The sequence below is a fragment of the Rhodnius prolixus genome, unplaced genomic scaffold (assembly GCF_049639745.1).
Source record: "Rhodnius prolixus isolate KJV_2025 unplaced genomic scaffold, Rpr scaffold_37, whole genome shotgun sequence".
NCBI lineage: Eukaryota > Metazoa > Arthropoda > Insecta > Hemiptera > Reduviidae > Rhodnius > Rhodnius prolixus.
Genome location: NW_027411587.1, coordinates 347,631 through 371,438, shown reverse-complemented (window position 1 = coordinate 371,438; position 23,808 = coordinate 347,631). Strand labels below are relative to the sequence as shown.

At 32.7% G+C, this 23,808-nt stretch overlaps 1 protein-coding gene and 1 long non-coding RNA gene across 14 annotated transcripts in view; one reads left to right on the top strand and one right to left on the bottom strand.

Moving 5' to 3' along the window:
* The window catches only part of LOC141448456 (uncharacterized), a 227,652-nt gene that overhangs the window by 16,249 nt on the left and 187,595 nt on the right, over window positions 1-23,808 (bottom strand). For 3 of the 13 annotated variants that reach the window (XM_074116818.1, XM_074116820.1, XM_074116822.1), the window contains 6 exons: window positions 22,448-22,564; window positions 19,218-19,442; window positions 5,006-5,156; window positions 3,540-3,648; window positions 3,084-3,298; window positions 1,123-1,321 (listed from right to left, as the gene is read on the bottom strand). The exons of 2 other annotated variants lie outside the window; for them this stretch is intronic. The gene's annotated coding sequence lies outside the window, so the exon portion shown is untranslated. Of the gene's footprint in view, window positions 1-991; window positions 1,081-1,122; window positions 1,322-2,949; window positions 3,025-3,083; window positions 3,299-3,539; window positions 3,649-5,005; window positions 5,157-9,915; window positions 10,045-19,217; window positions 19,443-22,447; window positions 22,565-23,808 lie in introns of those variants that run through there. 8 more of the 13 variants (XM_074116819.1, XM_074116823.1, XM_074116824.1 and 5 more) reach the window with 8 other exon arrangements.
* LOC141448460 (uncharacterized) lies at window positions 10,065-12,522 on the top strand. The gene is made up of 2 exons (XR_012455039.1): window positions 10,065-10,220; window positions 12,189-12,522. It is a non-coding gene; the product is annotated as an uncharacterized lncRNA (long non-coding RNA).

The window sequence follows — 23,808 nt, the reverse complement described above, 5'->3', positions numbered from 1 at the left end:
TATTAACAATTTTCTTATGAAAAATATTCTAAGAGCCCTCCGAGAAGCACTTCACGTGTATCTGTCTACAAATGCCATCCCTTACCTTCATATTTAGGATTCGGAATACATCCAAATATGAATATTACTCTACGGTCTTTAAAATAATTCAACATTATTAAAAAGAAAGTGCAGAGGATTTACACAAGTTAGTTAAGGTTTGCTATACTGTTTGTAAGTAGGCGCCACGGTAGCCGAGCGGTTAAGAGGCGAGACCTGCAAAGCTAATATGCATTGTGGTACCGGTTTCGATTCCCGGTCTTGGCCTTGGATTTTATTAAATGGTTAAATGAGAAATAGTAAAGTACGTTTGCTAGTCGCCTCCGTCCACCGACATCTAATTGGTATTTGGACGTTAAGCCCCACCTGAAAAAATAGGCGATTACTTTACTTTACTTTTACTGTTTGTAAGTACAGAACAGCTTTAAAGTGTTAAATTTAACTAGTGATTATATTTGAGAGAGACATGCTTTAATGCCAAAAGCACTGTGATTAAAAGAGTCCTTAACAAAAAAACTTACAGTTTAATAAGTTTAAAAAGCACACACAATTCAGCAAGTACCCAGCAAGTCATCCTTAGTCAACACGAGAATTGAAGTTAGAGAAAGACTTGTGCGTTAATATCTGATTTATGGTTTGGTGCACATAACATAAAAATAAAGTTCTGAGATGCTATTAACGTCATGTTTTGGGACACACTTACGCATAAATGAACTTTCAATCAAAGATAAATTAGTAAGTTATAGTATGTTTGGTTAATTACTAGATGTTGGATTATGAATATTAGCAGATGAAGTTGTAATGAGAAGTAAAGCCTTTAAGGTAAAGTAGCTCCATTGTTATTGGCTGAAAGTCTATGTCCTTCATTCCACTAATGGCTCTAGTACTTACTACAACCATACCCGGAGCATTTATTGTACCAATATAAACGCACACACATCCATTTATATACCTTGGTAAATATCTCCCTTCTATTAAACCGTGCAGGTTCCACTTGCCATGTATTTATACGTATGTACAGAGGTAAAGCCAAAACTGATTGTCAAGCTTGATAGGTAAACTTTACTGAAACAAACAACTTACCTTACAATTTGATTGCCTCCTACAAACTGGGATATTTCATTAATATCCTTAACTTGATTTAAATAATTTTATTTTTGGAGTTTCTAATTTCGTTTTATTTTTACAGCAATCTCTTACTCTAATAGGTAAGAGGAATTTTTATAATCTTGAAAAAATATCGAAACAAAGTTTTTACCAATAATACATATCTTAAAGCTCCCTGAAAATAAATAAATAAACATTTTTAGCGCAAGTCCTAGAATGATTGGTGACCAGAACAAAATATATATCATATAAACTAAAATTCCCAAAACATTCACACTCGTTATTAATTTTTTTTGGTACTGCTATCACTCATGAAATCAGAAATAAAGTTTAAGGCCACGCCAGGAATCCTAACCAAGTGTACGACTTCACTGGAGCGATTTTTCAATTTTTCGCAATTGTACCGTAAAGACTGCAACGATTGTACACATAAGAAACGTAGAAAAGTGATTTTAAGTAGGTCCAACACTCTGGAGAAGAATCTATCGTATTGTAGTAAAAAAAAAAATTTCTTGAGCAAAATATATTAGTTCAGGGGTTAGCGTACTGTATTCCCACGTGGAGATTACAGGTTAGATTTTTTTTTTTTTCTTCCTAGGAGCTTCTTACAGCTTACTGACTACTGATGGACAGTGTTATCTTCTGCGAGACAGCTCTGTCGGGCAGTGACCGCAAAAGCTCAGGGAGCCAATAGTAACCCCAGATATTGATGAGCCTTGAATTTTTTTTACCGAATTCTTCAAATTTTATTTTTATGGAGAAATATTATAGCAGCAAATCTGCTGAGAACACTCATACGATAAGTGTTTCTGCAATTTAAGGAACTAAATAACTTGAAATATTAGTATGTTATTCAAAAATAGAGCTGACTTCAATACTAAAATGTGCACTATAATATAATAGCACAGTTAAAGAAAAAGCTTCCCCAAAACCCCCAAATAATCAATATTCTCGGAGAAACAGTTTTAAACCCAAAAGTGGGTCTAAATATACATACATATGTATATATACACTCAAATGGAATGAATATCTGCAATTATTTTTTGTTTATATCTTGTAAACGAACACAACCTGATCATTTTCAAAAAAATCAGTATTTCGAACTAAGAGTACCTCAAAATGGATATTTCTACTTAAAACGCAATTTCAGGAATTCGGCATGTACGCAACATTTCGCTTACCTTGTACGAAAAAGTGAAAACCAAAATTTTATTTAGAAAAAATTATGACGGCGAATAATATGAAAAAAATATGATTTGAAAGAGAAAACCTACAACATATTTAAGCAGTTCATTTGCATTTACTGTTTAATAATGATGAGCGTGTAAAAAAAGAATGAACTGAATGATTCCTAATAAAGTAACAAAAAATCTCTTGTGACTTTCATAATTTGAACACAATAAATTTTTCAATATTTATATTAAAGAAGTTCTATTTTTTTTCTCTCTAATTCCGATTGTAAAAGTTTTCTAGAAACAAATCCATACTTTGATTGCTGTTTTGCATTCCAAAGTGTATAAGAAACTTTACAATATTTATGCTACACATAGGATAATGAAAGTTTACTGGTTGCAAAAAGAAACTGTTTCCAACAAAGCGAGTTTAATAAAAGAGCGGAACCGAGAAGAGAGTGTTAGCAATCACAGGCACAATGACCGGACTAGAGTATATTGGAAGTACACGCAAAGCTTTAGTAAACTAACACGCCAAGCACAACAAAGAAGTACAAGTGGTAAAGCTCCTCGCTACTAAGTCGACTCTTCTTCTATTGTATACTTTTAAGTTCTACGTTTTGATACGTACATACCAAGCCTACTTCTTTCCAATAAATCTCGACTTCTAACACTTTATCCTTTTTATTTTTTAATTTGAATTTACCTAAAAAAAAAAAAAAAATCATCGCAACGCATATTTGATTAAACCAAAGAAGGACTTACTCCCACCAAGTTCTATTATTGGAAATCACCCCCTTTGCCACAGATGAATCGTGTTACGTTGAAATAGGAGACTCCACGTCCAACTAGAAGAATATCATTCTTGTCATGCCTCTATATGAACAGTAAAACAGGTCGATATGAACCGCTAGGCCTGGAACTGATAGTAGCTTACTTCTTCAATTGCCTTGAAACCTTTGGCTACCCTCTTGATGTATCTGTGAAGTGGTAATAATTTAAAAAGAAAGCCTCCAAAGAAACTGAAGCCCCCAAAAATCAGAGCCTCGAATAGGAAACTTCAATAAGTCTTTTGAAATAAAATGTATTATAAGGGCTTTTTATAAAATCATACACTTATGTGAGTAAAACTTATTGCATTGAACTCAAAATGAGGTCAGATTCTAAAAGACCATTTTTGTAGAAAATTATAACAATTATAAGTAAGTCTTGCATACATACAACACGTTGTTGCACGTTTATGGCGTATAATCGTCCATGGCAATCTAGATCTAGTCCTAGCTATCATAATACTCTAGGCCTAAACTTCATTTACCACCGATTGATCATGCTAAAAAATAATACAAAAATAAGTGTTAGATTACCAGTTTCATTTCTCAACTGCCAGACTATCAGAGATTCTCTAGGAATACATCTTTTTCATGTGTCCATCAAGAAAAAAGAAGCTAGTTATATTAAGAAAAATACCGAATAGATTATAACTCCGGCTGAGACATATTCCAACGTAAAGTTCTCCGGAACATTAGGTTTTTCAGTGTTAAGAAACAGTTCTTGAAGCTAAATACAGTTAAGAATCCTATTGTTGCAAGAAAAAACTAAACCAACTTGCAGACCCACGTTTCTCAAATGTTTTAATTCCAGAATGCATTCTATTTCTCTTCTTGATAAAACTTTAAAATTGTTATTGGTAGAACTTTGGACATTCTTCATTTAGCTTCGAACTTTATATAATTTTGCTCTTAGTAATAAAGTACTTGTTAGCTTGTTTCTTTGACTTAGTCACTTGAATTTCTTGTACTTCTATTCTATAAAGCAAAAACTCGCTTTAGAATACTCCCAAAGAAGACCTTTGCCTCCGCCTAATGAGTTTAAGGGCAAGATTCACTATAGAGGTGGGACGAATGAACTACATGAGTTGGTCGGTAGAATTACATCATCTTTAGTGACTTGTCTTGTTTTTGAGTAGATTTTGGAGAGAACAGCCAATTTTGAGTTTTACTGCAGGCACGACAGACACTTGCTTTTCTTTTTGTATTTATCCAAAGCAGATTCAAAGCTCATTGGCAAATTGAAAGTGCTTGTAACTTTATTTTATTTTTTAGGGTGTTTGCTCATTTGTTTGGACTCACCTTAGACAGTTTCTATCCAAGGATTGTTATAAACAGAGGTGGACGTGGATTACGGTGTAGATGTGAGGCCCTAAATGCATACTGCCTGCACATTACCATTACTAAATGTACGATAGAGTCTGTAACCTCCAGTAAAATAAGGTACGTTTTATTCACTCTACATTTGACAATGAGAGAAGTTCATCTAAGGAGTTTAAAAGGGTTATAGAGGATAGTGAAGAAGAGAGGAACCCGAACTAAAAGGGCTCTAAGTAAATACAGTTACGTTATTATCCTGTCCTACAAGTAATGGTAACAGCATTCATTCCCCCTTTTACCATTGCTCACTTAACCATGAATATGCATTATTCCTGACGTTCAAGAGTTTATTTATTTCTACTTATGTACGCAACTGATGCAAAATTGCAGGAGGAGGCATTGTTTGACATGGATTCGGAGAATAAAAATCATGGGTGTACCACTCTATTATTTATGCAATTATTGCAATATGCACAATTTCTACTTTCAAAAAACCTCCCCACCAAAAAAAAAAAAATGGAAAAGTAAAACGATACTTACCACGATATACTACTTCAATGCATTTTTAAGATTTTTTTTGTTGTTCTTTTTTCCAAAAATTTCGGCCTTACACAATAAAATCGCACTTTCTAGGGTCCTAGTGCATCTATTTCCATTTTAAACCAAATTTTCGAATTGAGCATCAAATTTCCTGTAACAATTTTTTTTTAAATTCATTTTTAGAATAAAAAACTTTTCTTTTTCAACACATTGAAGTTTAAACAAAAATAAATAAAAATGAAATTATACTTATTTTAAGGGAAATTAATGCTTAATTCGGAAAATTGAAATTGATTACCAAAACCACGGAACGAGCGACATTGTGCCGTAATTTTTGAGATAAGTCAGAACTTTAAAAGGGATTGAGATCGCTCGGTTGTTGGCGGTTTATCGAATATTCATGTACTATCGACTGATTTTTCTTTTAATTATATTATGCAAAACCACCCACTATTAAGCTTTTTATCAAAAAAAAAAATTCTGGAATTTAAAAAGTTACATCCAGTGAAAACAAGAACTAGAAAATTTGATACGATGCTATATTTCCTTGTAAGAATTGAATTAAAAAAAAAAACCATAAAAAATTATTGGAATATAACTCTTTCTCATATTCAATGCTTCCACCATAGAAGAGATCGTAACAATTAATTCTAAATAAAAGTATTAGTTACTATATAATCTGTGTTCAGGTAGGCCGACAATTCCCCTTAATTCACTATATTGTGTGAAATGTCTGCTGGTGACAGACAATAATAGTGCCATTACTTAATACAACAGACTGAGAGAGACAGAGAACAATATCTTCCTCAGCCGAAGAGTCTGGGATACACAAGAAAAAAAAAAATAAAGTGAGGGAGAGAGAAAAAATCTGGAGGACGATAATAGAGATTTAATTGGTTCTGTCAGGAAGTCGCAGCAACCCTACCGACATCCTCCCGGCACAGCTCCCGACGGCAGATATTCTTAGAAAGCATTAAATAATACACCTGTCACTGTCGCCCGCTTTACCACCTCCTACTCTAATCTTTCTTTTATTCCCTTTTTATCCCAATTTTCTTGCTAAAAGGAAAATTTAATATATCACTCTTATTAAGTGAATTCTCCTTTCAATACATAATCTAGCAAAAGCAGTTATTGACGTTCTACACTGGATCCAGGGAGACTGTGTGATTGGTTATTTTATATGAGTAGGCTGAAGTAAAGGTAATATTTCCAATTTAAGATCATACAATTACTCCAAATGAACTCCTCCGAATATTGGATCAATCTGTATCATGGTCATAAAATGCATACATGTCATGAGAATTGGGAAGAAATATATGTGGTGAAGGTATTTTGATTAATATTAAGTTATTATTGAAAAATAATGAAGTTATAGAAATAAACTGTTACAAATTATGTAACATTTTGAAGAGATTTGTTCAAATAGCTCACATGGTGCACTGATATTATGACAGGGGGATGTATGAAGAGTGCTGTGCAAATGTTGTACTCTGGAGGAAGAAAAGGCATTAGATGACAGGGTTGTAAGGTTCCTGACATGTGCGGATGACGTAGCAAATGAGAGAATCCCTTTTTGTGGCGGGGTGAAGAGAAAATGCGGGCAGTGGTCTACTCTGGTCCGTATCCAAGGCACGTACCATCGCTTTGATATAAAGACCACTCCTGGTAAGGCAAAAGCCCTTAGCGCTCGTAAGGGTTTTACATTTGCTCTGGAATTATTCCATCCTCCTTCCCTCAAAAGCACTTCCTTATGCGTGTTCCTGTGCTTGTACAACTCCCTTTTTCGGGCTCTGATTCACTAACCCAACCCACTCTCTTGTAGTAAAGAGTCCCCTCTTTATCCTCTCGTCCCTCGAAACACTTTACTCCGTTCTATATTGAAAAGATGTGCCTAATGAATTTAAATCAGGAGTAACGCCACTCCAACTAGCTGCGGAACTTATTTCTCTAAACAAGATATATTTTGCCATTATTTAGACTCTTCAGTGACGATTTGCACAAATTTTTTTTTTCTTCACGTTTTTAATAAAAATAAATTACTGCAACTATTATTACAACTTTTTTATTTTTAACTTAATCATTTCTATATTTTCATTTACTAAAAATAAGAAACATTTCTAATCAACAAATCTAGTGCAAACACTCCCAAAACTTTCTCTTGTCCAATTTACTTCCAGAGATTGCTTGAATCTTAGAATTTGTCCAAAAAAAATTGCAGAAACGTTACACTTGAACGGTACTTGAAAAGGGAGCTCAATACTCCAGCTCTGCTCTAAACCTGCATTAAGAAGCATTTTCCCACAAAAGTATTACAGTTATAGAACTACGGGTGTACAATGAGCGTAAGACATTTAAGTGAAATCGTTGACTCAGTTTTAGAGAAAATCCAAAAATACCAAAGACAAAGCAATTTTTTAACATTTTATTTTATAAAACCTTTATTAACCTAAATAATAGAAGCTCAAAGGTTATAATTGGAAAATTATTAAGAGCATTTAATAATTATTAATGGATGAAAGGAAAATTAATTGAATGAGATCAAAGGAATGAAAAAAAAGAACCTGAAAATTTCGTCAATAATTGAGTGAGGTGGAATAATTTAGTAAGAGGTGACAAGCTCAAGAACAGTAGCTGGGCGTTCAGAGATACGATGGCAAAGCGGTGGTGCGGGTATTCATCCTTGTTTTGGTAGTATACAATTTTAAGACATTCTCGATTCTTATATTGCTTATAAAATAACTAAGAAATTATAAATTAAACTTGTTTAAAAATAAGATAATGAAGATAATAATGAAAAAATAAAAAAATCAGAGAAAATGAAGCAATCACTTATCCAAAAGTTAAAGCAATAAAACTTATTAAATAAACTACCAAATGTGTTTCCAATAGTCGCATTTACTAAAAGTTTCGACTAGATTTACAGATATAAATAATGAAATAGAGAAAAATGGATCAATAACGACTATAGCTTAGCACATATGATGAGATGTTACCAAATAATGTTCAAATGAATATCTCTATCGAATATGTTTGATTTAGCCTACGGATTGGGCTGGCCTTACGCAGACTCTGTCCCACTTCGGAGACTGAAGAAGGATGGTTCTCTGGTACTTTTTATCGGAAACATTTTTTTCTGTTCTAATTGTTAAAAAAAAAATAGGTAAAATTACAGCAAGAGGTCTTGTGCGTGTCCTCGCAATATTTTAAGAGTTAAGATCCTTAAACACAAACTCAAAACACAGAATAATTTTTATTTAAACAACAACTTTGGTCCTCGAAGGACTTCAAAACTGATCTTTCTGGCAATACCTGAAAACAGAAGACTTGTACGAATGCAATATTTTCTTTTACGTGCAAGAAATGAATGAAATTTAACTTTTTAACCTTAGCATGTATTATACTCTGCCTAGCCTAGGTCCAACTCAAATTTATCTAATTTTTGACAATAAAATGTTCAACTTTCTCTGACATAAAAGTGCACTATTTTTTTTACACCCTTACTGGTAAAAAAGAGGGAAGTTTTCGAACATAAGAAGAAAAGGGCTTATTTTTAGTAGTCAATAGAAATGGGAGAATTATCCGCTTTGAAGAGGTTTACTTCTTACTGCACCAATACTTGGGCAGAAAGAAGAATAGGAGGAGCGAAGGGTAAACTGGAAGATAGGTTTCTGAAAAGGCAGTCGGCTGCAAGAGTGGCTGAAACCCCTGCTTTACATAATCATTTCACAGGGATTGGCTGGAAACCAAGGGCGCCTTCTTTCAGCCCTTATACTGCTTTATTAGGGCAGAGGACTTTGAGCATCCCATACTCAGTTCTTGCTAAACATCCTGCCTCTTCTCTATACAAGAATAAAAGCCTCTGACTCCTATTATCATCCGCTGTTTAGTCCTTACACTTCCTACAACTTCTTCACTTCGCTTATCCCTCATCCTGCACTTTATTACTTCATTCTTGCATAGAGATTTTTCTTTTTCTTAACTAGTCGGATGAAGAAAGGGGAAAGTTCAATATTTCATTTATTGTTGGCACTTTAAGTTTACGTCTTTATCCAGTAATTTTCCTTAAGATTCGTACAAAACGCCCAGAAATTCTTGTGATTAAGCAATTGTGTTTTTGTGTAAATTATTTTGTTTCTTTTACAATAAAGTGTCCTTGCCTGCTTTTTCTTATTAAGACTTCATGATCAAGAGTTTGTTTCACTGTTGAATATTCTAACACTTGTAAACTAGACTGAAACTCTACCATTCACTAATTTAAGTATAACTTAAGTTCCAGTGTTCTCATCACTATAAATAATAATTGAAATGTCAAACATTGTCCTACACTTACAACTACTTCGTATCAAAAAACTACACTTTCGGACTCAGCGAAATCTTAAAACGGATAATTTTAGATGAAATCTCAAAATTGAAAACCAGCAGGATAGTGCTCTTATGAAGAAAGAAAATGTGTTTTTCAGGAAAACACACTCTTAATGAGTCAACCGACCAGCCAGTTTTTCTCACAAAATTTCTACTTTTATTTTTCAGTCAAACCATAACTAAATGAAGTAAAACAATATAAAATAAAATAACGTAAATGAATTCAATTTTAAGGAAAATTCATAAAAAAGAATAAGATAATTGCTTAATTGTTCAGGGTTAAAGTCTTAACTAAGATAAAAACTTATCTGCAAGATATGGAGCCGCTTGTTTGCAACACCATTTGGCCATTATAGTTTTGAAACTAATATTTTGTTTAGCACGGTGAAGTTTATTTATCTTCAAATTAACAACTGTTCTCGCTTTACTTTAGCCAAAGTTTTAATTATTGTGATACCTAAGTATTTACAAGACGTACATCCTTCTACCTTCACGTCAACACTTATATTTCATTTAAATTATATCAGAATAATAACTTTTCTTACCTCTCAGTAAACGGAATTAATATGATTGTGCTAAATTTTCGATTCTATATGTTTTATTTGAAATATTTTCAATTGATTAAGGGCACTCTCCGGGAGAACATATATTTTCAATTGATTAAGAGCACTCTCTGGGAGAGGAAGGTTATTGTTAGGCTTCTTTTTAAAGTGCCATTTCTGAATAGATTTTTGTCATTTTTGAAATTCTATCTTTAAAGTGAACGTGTAAAATGTTTCTCTATTAGAATTTATCTACTTTTTAGAAAAAATGATGTTTAAATAATAATAATAATGAAACTGTTTTAAGTGTAAGTCGTGTGAGTTTTACTAAATGTGTTATGATTGTCTGCAAAGTTTTCTTCGAACAGTTTTTCCAGAAAAATTCGATTCGATTATGTTTGGGAAGTGGTACTGCAAGGTTACCCTCTAAAGTGTTTTAAAAGTTCCTTTTTTACTATCGATCAGTTCTTATAATGATGTTATTAAACATTTAATAACAAGAATTGATAGAAAATTATTAATAAGTGAAACATTACACACGTGTGGAAACTTTTCAATAGCATAATCAGTACTGAAATTTTCATCTCCAAAATCTACATTACAGCTAACACTGTGCCCTGGAATTAAATAGCTCTATGTGTACAAGTGGGGAAAAAAGTATTTTAAGGTGTTGCCGGATTCTATTCAACACATTTAATTAAAGTTGAAAGTTTCTCCAGTAAAGGTGGACGTACTGGAACAGCTTTTCTTTAAGGAGCTTTAGCTGTGATATTGCCACTCGCTTTCTTGTAAACTGCTAGAATTTCAATTAAAGCCTCTTGATTCTCTAAACGTTTGAAATAATTTTTGTTTTCTTTTTTTTTACTTGTTAGCACAAGTTAACTCCATGTATGTTTTTTCTTTTCCTTGTTTCCAAGTCTTTGTGTCCTCCCATTTTCTTTGTTCAAGAGAGAGATTCTATTTAACTGCTAAGTTCATTCCAAGTTTGGGTTTTGTCAGAACAATTCCTTTTTTTTTATGTAAAAGGTTTTTTTAACTTACATTGACAACCGAACTTAGGCTTTAAACTGTAAATAGCTTTTTTTTTACTATAATCATATCCATAAACTATAAAATAATAATATAATAGATAATTTACAGTTATAATCGGTTTAAATCTCGGCTGTTCTAAGATATTCAACACCTGAAATAAAATTTACAGAACTTCTACCTTATCCCTTACTTGGTACGAAAAAGAATTGTCTTTACCATTAAATAAGAACCCTCGCTTTTATGACTAAATAGATAGATTAAACTAGGGCGGCCTCAAGGCCTACGCCACTGCGACTCTTTTGGATCTATTGTGGCTCCCCTTACTCTAAAGCTCACCCTCCAGACCTGTCCTTTTGAGACAGACTCTTAATGCTGGAGAGCGACTCTTGGGTAAAGCTCACAAGCCTTGGTTTTTCCTCCCCGAGAAGTAACATCCTTAGCCACACGAGCCCCTCACACTGACAAAACACGTGCAGTGCCGTTTCTCCCTCCTTTTCCTGACAGAAACTACAAAGGCTGTCATCTGCAGGTGCCCATGTGCTTCCTGAGCCTGCAGTGGCCAGTTAGTAGGCCTACAATCATCCTTCTAGCCCTACGACCTTGACGGATTAATTCTGCAGTCAGCTTATGACTAAATGCTCTAATGTCTTTTTTATTTTGTAATAAAAAACCATGTCCAACATTTACAACAAATTCACAGTATGAACACTTGGAGTTTGCTTATGTTTTCGTCTCTCACTACATACGGTTACTGTGTCAGCATGAAATCTCTACAACAAACGAATTAAACAACCTCTGTCCATAGATAAAACTCCGAAACCGGTCTGGGATTCAATAAACATGCGAGCTATGGGGAATAAAATCAAATATAACCACATTTATAACTTGTAACTTTTCCTTTACTCTTAAATTAATAAAATGTGGGGAAACATTGTGTACATATTGTAATATCAATTATCAATTTACACCATTTTGGTCATACCCACATAGAACTCATGATTTAAATATAAAATGTTATTAACTGTAGATAAATTTTAAAGCTCTAGTACGACTGCATGATTTATAGGATTAAGTTGGCCTCCACATGTGTTACGTGGTTTTATTTATGAAGTTTAGAGTTGTTCCCAAATTCCGTACCGTATGTACACGACACATAGTGTTACATATTATTTTGGCGTGATAATTGTTGTTTAATTGGGCATGTTATTTTCAACTATTTAAGGCTTTGTTTTGCCTTTTTTCAGGAGGGTGCAGAGAGGAAAACATTGACTAAAAACGTGTACACAACCAAGCGCTGATATGATCGATGTTAAATTGCTTTAACCAACACTCACAACTAAATGAAATGATTTTAGTCTAATCGAGATTCAGGTTTATTCGATAAAGACTGACAAAATAGTAGTTTAAATAACAAATTAACAGAATATGGTTCGGTTATATCAACAAGCATTTTATATACTACTGCCCGATAGGACAGTTGTATAATAATTAATCGTCAAAAAACTGCACGAAAGATTATTAAAGATTATCTACGTTTATAAAAAAATAAATAAAGGATAATAGAAACAAAACAAACAATTATTTTTGGACCTAAATTAGTATAAATTTAAAATAAATTATTAACCGAAATCAGTTGTGAATTGTACAAAAGGGAATTCATTCATGTGTTCTGAACGAGGCAGTTGTGAACCTAATTTGTAAATTTCCGCTTAGCTGGCTTCACTTTGAGTTACTAACCCATATATTTTGTGAATGAATTTCCTTTAGGAAACTTGATGTATTCTTTGTAAAAACCATAATCAGTGGCTTGAGAACAAGGCCTGCTTTGAGCCCATGTTGTTAAATGAGAAAATTTTTGGAGCTGTTACCGAGTTCCAAAAAAAAAAAAAAAAAAAATTAGGTGAAAACTCATTTCGAAAACTTGATACGCCATACCACAATGAGTATGAGGAATTTATAGGTTCAAAAAATCAGATGGTTATTACGCGCCTCCTAAATGCAACGAGTTTAGACCAGGGATGCAAGACATGCTTAGAATTTTTATTAATATTGGGTGAAATTAGGAACATTTCATTTTTCTAACAGAGTTCAACTTTTCCTTTACTCTTAAATTAATAATTATTTATAAAAGTTCATTCAAAAAAAAAAATTCGAACAAACCCCCTCTGTTAAGACAATGAACCTAAACTATGTTTTTATATTAATGAATGATTATTATTAAAGTTTACCAAGAATAAGTTGTCGTTGAATAGTTTTGGAAGATAACTAGTACATAACTGTTGCTGATTACCCCCTACGGGGTTTATAAATTATGCTAGGAGAAATCTGGCGGGGATTGAGTTTCATTAACGAACTAATCATTATGCAAATTCATGTTATGATTCAATATTGTAATGGCTAAGGTATCTACAGTTGGGTGAATATGTTGTTTGTTCTCTGATAACACGTACACAACTAGATCACCCCACAAGGAATTAAGGCACCCCGGAGGGTCATTATTAGTCTCACCTATATACTAACTTACGCCTTAGCACTGAGTAACAAATGTAGATATATGCTGGTAGCCAGCCACGTTGAAACTTTTTTTAAAGAAAATACTGTAACATTTTTCTCATCCAAGGTACATTTACTTTTACATAAAGGAGAACTTTCGCATAATGGAAAATAGGGAAAAGAAGCAAAATGTGGAAACATAGTGTGCACAAAAATTGTTTTGTTTTATATTTATTTAAACCATTTTTATTTTATTCACATTTTTTTCTTGTTTATTTAAGATCAATTTGTTTATTTTTCTTTCTCCCAAACGTAAAAGAAAATATTGCTTGCCAAATATTCCAAATCTTCAAAGAAAGTAAGAGAGACCTCTTTTAAGTTTGTGAGTTATTAGGTTCACGAAAATCGAAAATACATGTTTTTGATGTCTAGAGGAGAAGAAAAAAAAATTGAAGGTAAATAAAATTCATTCTTACAATTTTCTTTCAATCCATAATTTTGGTAGTCCTGAGATATTTACTTTGTATTTCCAGCAAACTGAAAATTTTAGCAGCATATATAATTCGCATATGCATACAGATAGTAAACCCGTAAGTACGCAGCTATGGCTATCCTAAATGAAAATTATCAAATGAGTATTTAGAGCAGAATTTGAAGAGTGTTTAAAACTCAATTGGTTTTCAAGACAATAGCGGAAAACTGGAAAAAAAAAATCAGTCTTTCCTTATTCATCATTCCATTTTCTTAAAACTCATTTAATCCTACTTAATATTAATGCAGATGGTAATACCGTTCAATGCACTAAAATAACAATACAGTAGGGAAAGACTATAGCTACTCTACTCTCATTGAAGTGCCTTAAATCGAATTTTGCCGGAAAAAAGATTTAAAAATAATTTTGAGTTTAAAGAAAGAGCAGTTTTCGAGAAAATCTAAAAAAAATATCAATAAAGTGGTACTTGACAGAGTTTCATAGCTACTTTACTGTCAAGATCAATGTAGATATGCAAAGCAAATATATTGTTATAGAAATCTAATTTAGTTAAGATAGATAATAAATAATAAAAAGGTAATTTTTTAATTGAAGAGTCCCTATTTAGTGATTGGTTGAAAATAATTAGCAGAAAATATACCGATAAAACAATTTTCCCAAAATAGCACTTCAAACAGAAGTGGGAGAAGCATGCTTTCGGATAGCTTCTTAAAAAAATATATATATTTTTCTAATATTCAAAATTTTTTCTTTTCATTTTTACTATTTTCACTTTAGCTAACTATTCCAGTAAGTTAAGGTTTTGTGAGTGTGCGTATTTTCGAATTTTCACGGTCAATATCCGTTTTTAAGAGGTTTACTGAGGCTTTTTCTAGGTAGTATGAGTAGGTTTGCATGCATTTGAGTGCTCGTATGCGGCCGGAAAAACTTAGAAGAGGAAAATCGTGAAAGTTCAAATTTGATATTTCGAATCGATGTCGTATGGCTTGTTTTCTCGGACTAATTCTGTTTTAAGAAAATTTCATTACCTTACTTGGGGTCAGAGAAAATGTGAATGTTCGTACAATATTATATCCTTTTGATAAAAGCCTAGGGCTACTTGAGAAAAATATGATGAGAAAGAATAACTCGAGCGTAAAATTACGTCATTACTTTAGAAAACTCGGCAACAGGTCAATCTTAACGAGTTTCCACAACGGTGTGCGCCGGTAATAAACTCTTACCATGCTTGACCAACAAGAAAATAACAATATAAGGGAAAATAAAAATAAAATAAAATAAAAAAATACTTGAAAATTAAAAGAAAATATGGAAAATGCATTTTATAATTTTAAAGTAAATTCAATTAAACCACATCTGACAGGTTTACTAATCTCTTTGTTTTGTTTTTTCCATTTAGACATACCTAACTACATCTAGTTCAAGATCTGAAAGTGGAGTAAATATTTGTATAAAATCAATATTCGGTCCGCAATGCTGAAAACCGTCTGATATCCTATCAATGATGGTTAGCAATACTTTTTTTGGGGGGAGAGGGAAACATTTGAGTGTTTCGGACATTCACCCATCTACAGGATGTCTTGATGGAATAGAGCATATTTTCCATCAGAAGGGTACCCAAACCAACTGAATAACAAATTATAAGTTTAAAATTATTCTGATAGAAATAAAATTTAAAAAACAGTAATTTATCAGTTAATTATATGTTGCCTTCTCTCACTCTCCAAAGAATAAACGCATTATTTTTATTTACAAAAATAATTAATTACATAAAATAAAAATAATTTTTAAAAAAGCAAGATTTTGGGGTAATTTTATGCATTGTAATTTATAATTGTGGGATGATGGGGGCTTATAGTGAGCAGCAATCTTCGTAGATCTAGCTTGGCTTCCCATGCTGATGGCTACTGATTTCTTCCTCTCACATCCCTCAACTCTATATTAAGATTAACTGAGACGCCATAGAAACTAAGAGAGTATATCCCTTTTCAACACCTGGTAACTACCCAAGTATCTAAATATTCTTTGAACGACATTAAGTACAAATCGCATGGACCCTATGAATCACATTTATGTAAAGTAAAAGTTACATATAAATAAATTTCAGCAGTCGCAACAACAAAATAAATAAATAGTCAGTTTATTCTTTTTTATTTTCTGTTGATAAATGTACGAGTGAAAGCCGAGATAAACTAGGGTTAGACATGGTGTTTGTGTGAGGGTAGTCTATAATAAACTAGCGCACGCGATGATACGTAAAACTGGAGATTACTAGATATTTGAAGGGAGGCGAGACCACTTCCGCTTTCAGGCCGTCCTGAGTGCAGAATAAAGGGGAAAGGAGAAAGCCAATCTCTCACCGAGTCAGCGAAATCTCTGCGCTACACCTACCTCTGCAGAGACTTCACTGTAACAAGCGCGATAACATCACACCACAAAACCCAACATCATCACTGTCTACTCATCTCCTCCCTCTCGCTCCTACCCTAGTCTTCCTTGCGCCCTCCCACGGGTGTCGCGGTAACCAAAAGTTCTCACATTCCTCACCCTAGTTATTGTTCCCATAAATTTAAAAACGTTCAGTTTTTTTAACCACAACCACGCAAAAAAAAAAAAGAAAAAAGAAGGTTAGCCTTCAACATGTTGAGTTCAGTCATGGCATCGTGTACCACTAAACACACACACACACTACAACACATACCAAAAAAAACTCAACTCTAAAAACAAAATTAATAAATATTTATGAGGTATTCAATTAACAACGATGCTTCATTCTCGCACGCTGTTACTGAGAATGCCAGCACCAAACCTAGTCAAAACATTTACACTCCGGGACCTGTAGGCGAAAAAAAACAAAAAAGACAACAAACACTGGCAGTGGCTACAATGTATTGTTAAAAACAATAACAAGAGGTATCATGTTTTATTTTTATTAATTAATTAATTTAATTTTAGTTTTGTTTTCTGCCAACTTTAGGTAGTTGGAACCATAGAATTCTGTGCACACAATCAGGCCAGAAAGAGGTTCTTTCATTGTATTTATATATTTCTTCTAAATAAAGTCTGCTCGTTAAGCGTAACCCACAATTTTGTTTTCTTAGTCTTATTATTTAATTGAATACATGCCGTTTAGTAAAATTAGAAATCTATGTACTGATACATAAATGATACACAAGCTTTTATGTACAATCGCAGTTACTGCTTTATGCCAAATAACTAAATGTAATGTATATAATAGCAATCTTAGGATGGAAGATTTGCGAGGAATCGGTCAAATAAAACAACTCGTCTTTTTGCCAACGTTTCGACAAATATATTGTCCTCTTCAGGGCCTGGATATTACAAATACAAAACAATTTACAGAGTCAGTAACATAGAAAAAACGTATTTATTTGAAACAGTTTTTATCTTATAATAGCAATGTTAAAAACAAATAATATATGCATATAAGTTGAACAAATAGTTGCACATCCACTGGTAATGAGACTGGAGTGTCGAAACGTCTGCATGTATTAAAATAAATAAATAATATGCCAAAGAAAACAAATTTATGGTTATTCTTAACAATCAAACTTAACATCAAGAATCTACAAGACTGTACAGAAAGGTAATGAGGAAGAAAGCAAGTTATGCAGAACTTCAGAATACTAGCAATAGCTGAATAATCCATTTCAGCACTTAATTATTGTTTTGAATCAAATATCTTATTTACTTTTACCCTAAAACTCCGGTAAGTTGTATCTGTTAATAAAATAAATATGATTAAAGGAAAATTAGTCAAAAAATAAATGAATAAATAAGAGGAACTAACACTACTACAAATGATAGTAAAATCATTGTCATTAAGAGAAAGTCGGAGTGTTTCCTAACAGAGATATAATTTCTCTTTCACCTCATAATAATAAGTACATATATTTTCGATTTTCAGATGTGACCAGAAATACTTGTATTGAGGAACCCTCTTTAAGGAACATATTGTTTTTTTTAACAAATTTATCTATTAGTATCAATGAGAGACCCTAATAGAGAGAGCTGGAAGAACGGTATACTTCTGTCTAAAATAAACAGTGTGATAATTTTTTTTTTTTGTCCAGGGCATTGTTTTAAGTAATTACTTTTAGTAAGGCAATTTTATTTTTTACTGGACGCGATCATCGACACTATCTTAAATGCATCAGGTACTCTATTAGTTTCCCAAGTTACAGTTATCAATAAGCTGGGTATAACTGGGTATAAACAACAAACACAATTACTATTAAAATATTTCAGCATACATTAAGAACACCATATGGTTTCTACTGTTCTGCGAGCGTCTGAGAAAGTTTTCGTTTTTAACTAGGTAAGGAAAAAATTCCTTGGACTTTATAGTTTATTCGTTTTAATAATTTTCTTGAAAAATTAATTTCTTAAGTAACTTATAAAAGGAGTTTTTTTTTTTTGGGAGGGATCCCTTACCGACGACTAAGGCGGCGTCACATTGCCTTAGAGCACTAAAACGTTACTGCTGCTAAGTGTTTCACCAAACTTTTGTTAAGCACCTAAACTTAACTTTCAACATTGTTCTTTTTTTTTGCCTCGTTTCCTTTAACACTTACAGTTTAGTTAATCTTTCAACGCCAACATACTCTTAGGAGTTTTATCCGAAAGGTAGGGTATCCATTTTTAGTAGCCAGTAACATATACAGTGGACAGTAAAATTAAGAAGTTTTAAATTTTTTAGTCTCGCTTCACTTTACATTCTTTTTTTAAAAAAAATAAATTTTAGAATAATATTAAGGCAGATTTCTGTTTTAATCTAAATCTGGGGCGGATATTGGTGTAGTGATTATGAAGCGTGAATTTGTAAAAGGGAGATCCACAGTTCGAATTCCACATTTACCTACTTTTGATTTGTCCGAAAAAAATTATAAATAATAAATATGTGATTCCGTCCCCGTTCACGACACCTAATTAGTAACTGGGAGTTAAGCCCTGCCTGTAAAAATTGGCAATAACTTTGTGTTTTCATTTAAATTTCAAAGCTATAAATGCACAAACTTCCTTAAGAAGCTTTAGAAGCTGGGATGACCCAGAATCAATACCACAGGCAGCCCCTATTGAAACCCTCGGCAGACATAAAGACTAGAATAAAAACAAAATCTTGGAAAACCTGTGCGACTTCAACATCGTACAAACAACCTAACTTTAATTTCTGACAATAGTACGAATAGACAGAGTTCAACAATCTGATATTGATCTACATACTTAAGACTAATCTTTAGCAGCCACAGTCGTATTAAATCCATACTTGCAAAACATTTCGCCAAGCCTATTGTGAGGCTGAATTGATCTGAGTAGAACTGTGCAGCACCTAATCAAGCTGGCAATTTGGAACTCTTCAGATAAATCTTGCAGTAAGGAGGAGTTTGGCACAAATATTATCTGCTCTTAAATTTACAGTTGTTCACAAAATTTGCATGAATAGTTTTTCGATGCTTTATAGTCTATAATTTTTCGTTATTGTCCAATCAGTCTGAAATTATAAAAAAATTATTAGTGTTTTTCATTGTAACGGATTATTTAAAACTAAAACATTTTTCATATTATCATTTACTTTCTAGATTACCGTAATAAGTTAACTTTATCATTTTAATTTTTTATTTAATTGCAACTTTTTGATATATAAAGTGCCTATTTTTTCAGGCGGGCTTTACGTCTAACTACCAAGTAGGTGTCGTGGATGGAGGCGACTAGCAAACATACTTTACTGTAAATTTCTTATATTAAGCATTAAATAAAATCCAAGGCCTAATACCGAGATTGTAAATTCGAAAATTTAATAACACAATATCGCGATACTTTACTTTTTATCCAAGAGAAAACAATAAAATAAATAAATTTTCTAAAAAAGCTAATATAAATACATACTTTGAAAAGTACTCGATAAAATGCACGAAACTTTAACAATGATGAAATGTACTGTTTTTGACACAATTTCAAACCTATCTTCGTTCATGATCAGCAGGTAAAAGAGCTAACTTCTAGCATAATAGAAGGGAGAAATGAAGCAATTTGATCACTCTGACAATTTGATGCCATTACGTGTTGCGCGTACGTTATGCGGGTTGAAGTATTCTAATCTATTATTATCATTATTTTAAATAAGCACCTTTTGTAAGTATAAGATTTGGGCAACTTGGCAATTTTTATTTGGAAGATAATATTCAGTATATTACGGCTTCGTCTATTTTTATTAATGCAACTTAACGGTAGCAATTATTTATTTTTTTATTTTTTTTTCTCTATATACTTAGTTATACAGAAATTAGAAATGTTATAGACTTCTTTAATATTAGTAGTAATTCACATACTGTTACACTTTGTGGCATGAAATAGTTTTAATAACGTGATGCAATTAGAAAACAATTACATACTGATACATATTTTTATTTTAGAGAAGAAAGTTGCTTTTTATTGAGTCCAATACATTTACTCATATATTGGACTATAGTAAGTGAATCGTTGTGCTCTGTTTAGTTTAGCAAAGGGCTAAAGGGATAGACTCCCCGGTTGGCTCACTATTATTGACAAAGGAACAGTGAAGCTGGAAGAGGAAGCAGGTGACAGGGTCCGAGTGTAAATATAGAGGAGACCCAGAAGAGTAAGAGGGGTCCTCGCTTGGATAGTAAAGGATCTTGTGAGAGCCAATCAAAACGTCAGATCAAACCCCCTGTGAATGTGCTCTCCGGCTCGCCTCACATATACGGAGCAGGTAGTACTTTGATCTGGATGGACGGCATAAAGGAAGTCTCTGGTAAGTAGGACGCTCTTTATTGAAATTCCCTCTCTATCTCCCCGCATACGCTTCTCTCGTTATTGAGAACATGGCGGAAGGTATGGGGTAAGTGGACAATGCAAGAGCTAGGTGACACGTTCGGAGATCTTCAGTCTGTACCCACACTTAGAGGACACGGGCACTCAGGAGGCTTGGGCACCAATGTAATATATACACCCTCTTCAAATCTCGGCTATTCTACCACACTCGAACCAACTCTGGTCGTCTCGTCAGGTCTGCACTGACATCAGACCTGGACATTTTCATTAGATAGCCGAGTCTAAACTTGCTTTTCAATACTCGCTAAACGCATGCAATAAGATGGAACCTTATCTAATCTTCCAACTAACAAGGGAATCTCTGTTGATGGTCAGGCCGTAACATATAAACAGTAATAGTAAACGCCCACTGTACACTTCCCCAACAGATAAGATATAAAATCCATGCTGGGAAATCTCTTACTTCTAAAAAAGAAAAGTATTGCAATCGCATCAAATTATTGAAAGTTGAATTTTTACAGGTAGTAATATTTAGGACTATCCTGAGTGCGAAACAAGATTTCTGCAGAAGACGAGGAGTCCACTTCCTCCTACAGGGAAATCTGGATAAATTTAATGTTTTCCAAAAATATTCTCCTTTTTGAATGACTTACCAAAATCTGTGCGGTAACGCCCAAGTTACATTAAGACTGCGATTTTATAAGCTAATCCGAGAAAATTAATGTAAGATATTTCTGTTTTAGTAAAATGTAATTATTTACTAACTTTACAACTCAAAGTAATCTTTATAATCTTTACAACTAAAAAGCAACGATATTTATATATTTTCTATGTTTCAGTTCTCCCTCTTAAGACTTTTAAATTAATTCAATAAAACTTGCCTTTATTTTAAGTTTTCTCATTATTATTATTATTTTAAGTAAGGATAAATTGTTTCTAAAAGTTTAAAAAAGCGAAATTAAATTGTCATCAAAAGTACTTCCTGTCCTTCAGTCCAAGTATGGTGTCACTTTACAATGTTCAGTTTCCAGAAGGAAAACGGAAAAGTCTCTGTAGAGAGCTCTGATCTGTTCCAATATTGGGTTGTAGGTTGGAAAAGCGGGCAAAGAAAAACACTAAATCTTCTCAACTGCCGGCTATTTCAACTGGATGATTGGATCTTTATTGATACAAACGGCATAGTAATTCTTATTTCATATACAAAACCCTCCCCCCCCCATGAAACCCAATTTTCTTTGAGTAACTTTGAACTTGTATAAAGTACAAGTCAAAATATTATTGAATATTAATTCAGGAAAAAAAGTATATATTTTATTAAACGATTTAGTTGAAAATACCGATTGTGTTACCTCTCTCCTACTCATATGAAATCTTACCGCAAATTTTTGGGACTATTTTGTTGGAATAAGTCGTTAAATTTCACAAAATTTATTCCATTCTCCCGTTCAATCGATTTTTTTAAAATTTAGATTTTTAATACAGTGTGTTCTCTGCAACAGCTGGTCCAACCATTAAGAACGTATTATCACATTAATTAACTACATATTTTTTTGTACATTGTGAATAACAAATAATAATAACAGTAACAATAAACACTGTCTAGAGGCCTGTAGAGCACTGAAAAAAGCTTCGGGCGCTAATACATTCAGATGTTGAATTTAAAAATAAAAATAATGATAATAATAAAAACAAAAGTCTACTCACTACTTAATTGCTATTATTTTACACAGGTGGTGAAGCCGCACAATATACTTAAATAGCACTTTTCAGAGTAGCTTCTTAACCCATCTCTCCTCCAGAACTGCCTTAAGAAGCACTTTCCTAGGAAAACGTTATTGCAATCAGTACATGAATTTAAAGCAAAATCGCTGGAGTAGTTTTCGAGACAATGTCTCCCAACAAAATTACAGATTCAATCAACTATACAAATATATTATTATTAGTGTTTATACACAAAATAAAGTATAGCAATTGCTATATTTTTTCCAAACTGGGAATTCTTTCTCTTCTAGGTAAATATAGGTTTTAAAAATACCAAAATAATAATAATAATAAGCAATAAAAATAGATGTTTTGTCCAATAGTTCTTGAGAGATTAGACAGATTTTGTAAATAACTATTTATTTATATATTAGTTCCCAATTTTTAATAACGCACTTTGATTCTAGTAATTTATGAAGATAACCATCTTTTCAGTATTAAATTTCCAACATACCAAGATATAGCTATAAATGAGGAATTCCTTAAGGGACTAATGGGTGGGTATGTGACTAAAATTCATGTTGGCGAATTTCGTTACACTTATGTAAACTTAATATGAATCAAATGTTCTAAAGTAACACGCTATTAATTACATCTCGTGCCCGCCCACCCTTGAAAGAGGTGCTTTTGCGTATAGTAGTACAGAATATTTGAAGAGGCTAGCCCCTAATTGGTATGACCTAATTAGAGCAATACACCTGAAACAACCTGAATAGTAAGATCGTTATTCTGCTCTACAGACTCTGCTCTTCGGTCACATACTAGTATTACGTTAAGATTAGGAAGAGGTGTTCATTTCGTATAATTATATGATTTATTTGTAGTATTCACTGATTTGAGTCCTACAGCGTGAATAAAAGTACCTATGTGCAATAATTTACTTCAGTATTTAGCAGATCTGTTGCCAAGATCTTTCTGTAAACTTCGAACTTACATTAAATACATATAGTTGCGTAACTTTCTATTATTCGTATATTGTACATCAATTTTTGGGTGATTGATTCATTAATTTAAAAGAATTTGGCCGATTTAAGTAATAATTTCTTAATTTTTTTGCCAAGTTTTCGACTTAGGAACTAAGGTCATCTTCAGGACTGTGGCACATATCTTACAGTAATAGATTGTAATGTACATTAATTTGAGAATATTTTCAAACCGATAATACTCAGTACCTAACCAGTCAGGACACCATTACATATAACAATGTAAAAAAATTTAAGTGTTGACAGTAAAAGGTTAATAATTATTATGAACTATTTTGTTTTTTGTATGTCAAATTAATGTACATTATAATCTGTTACTGC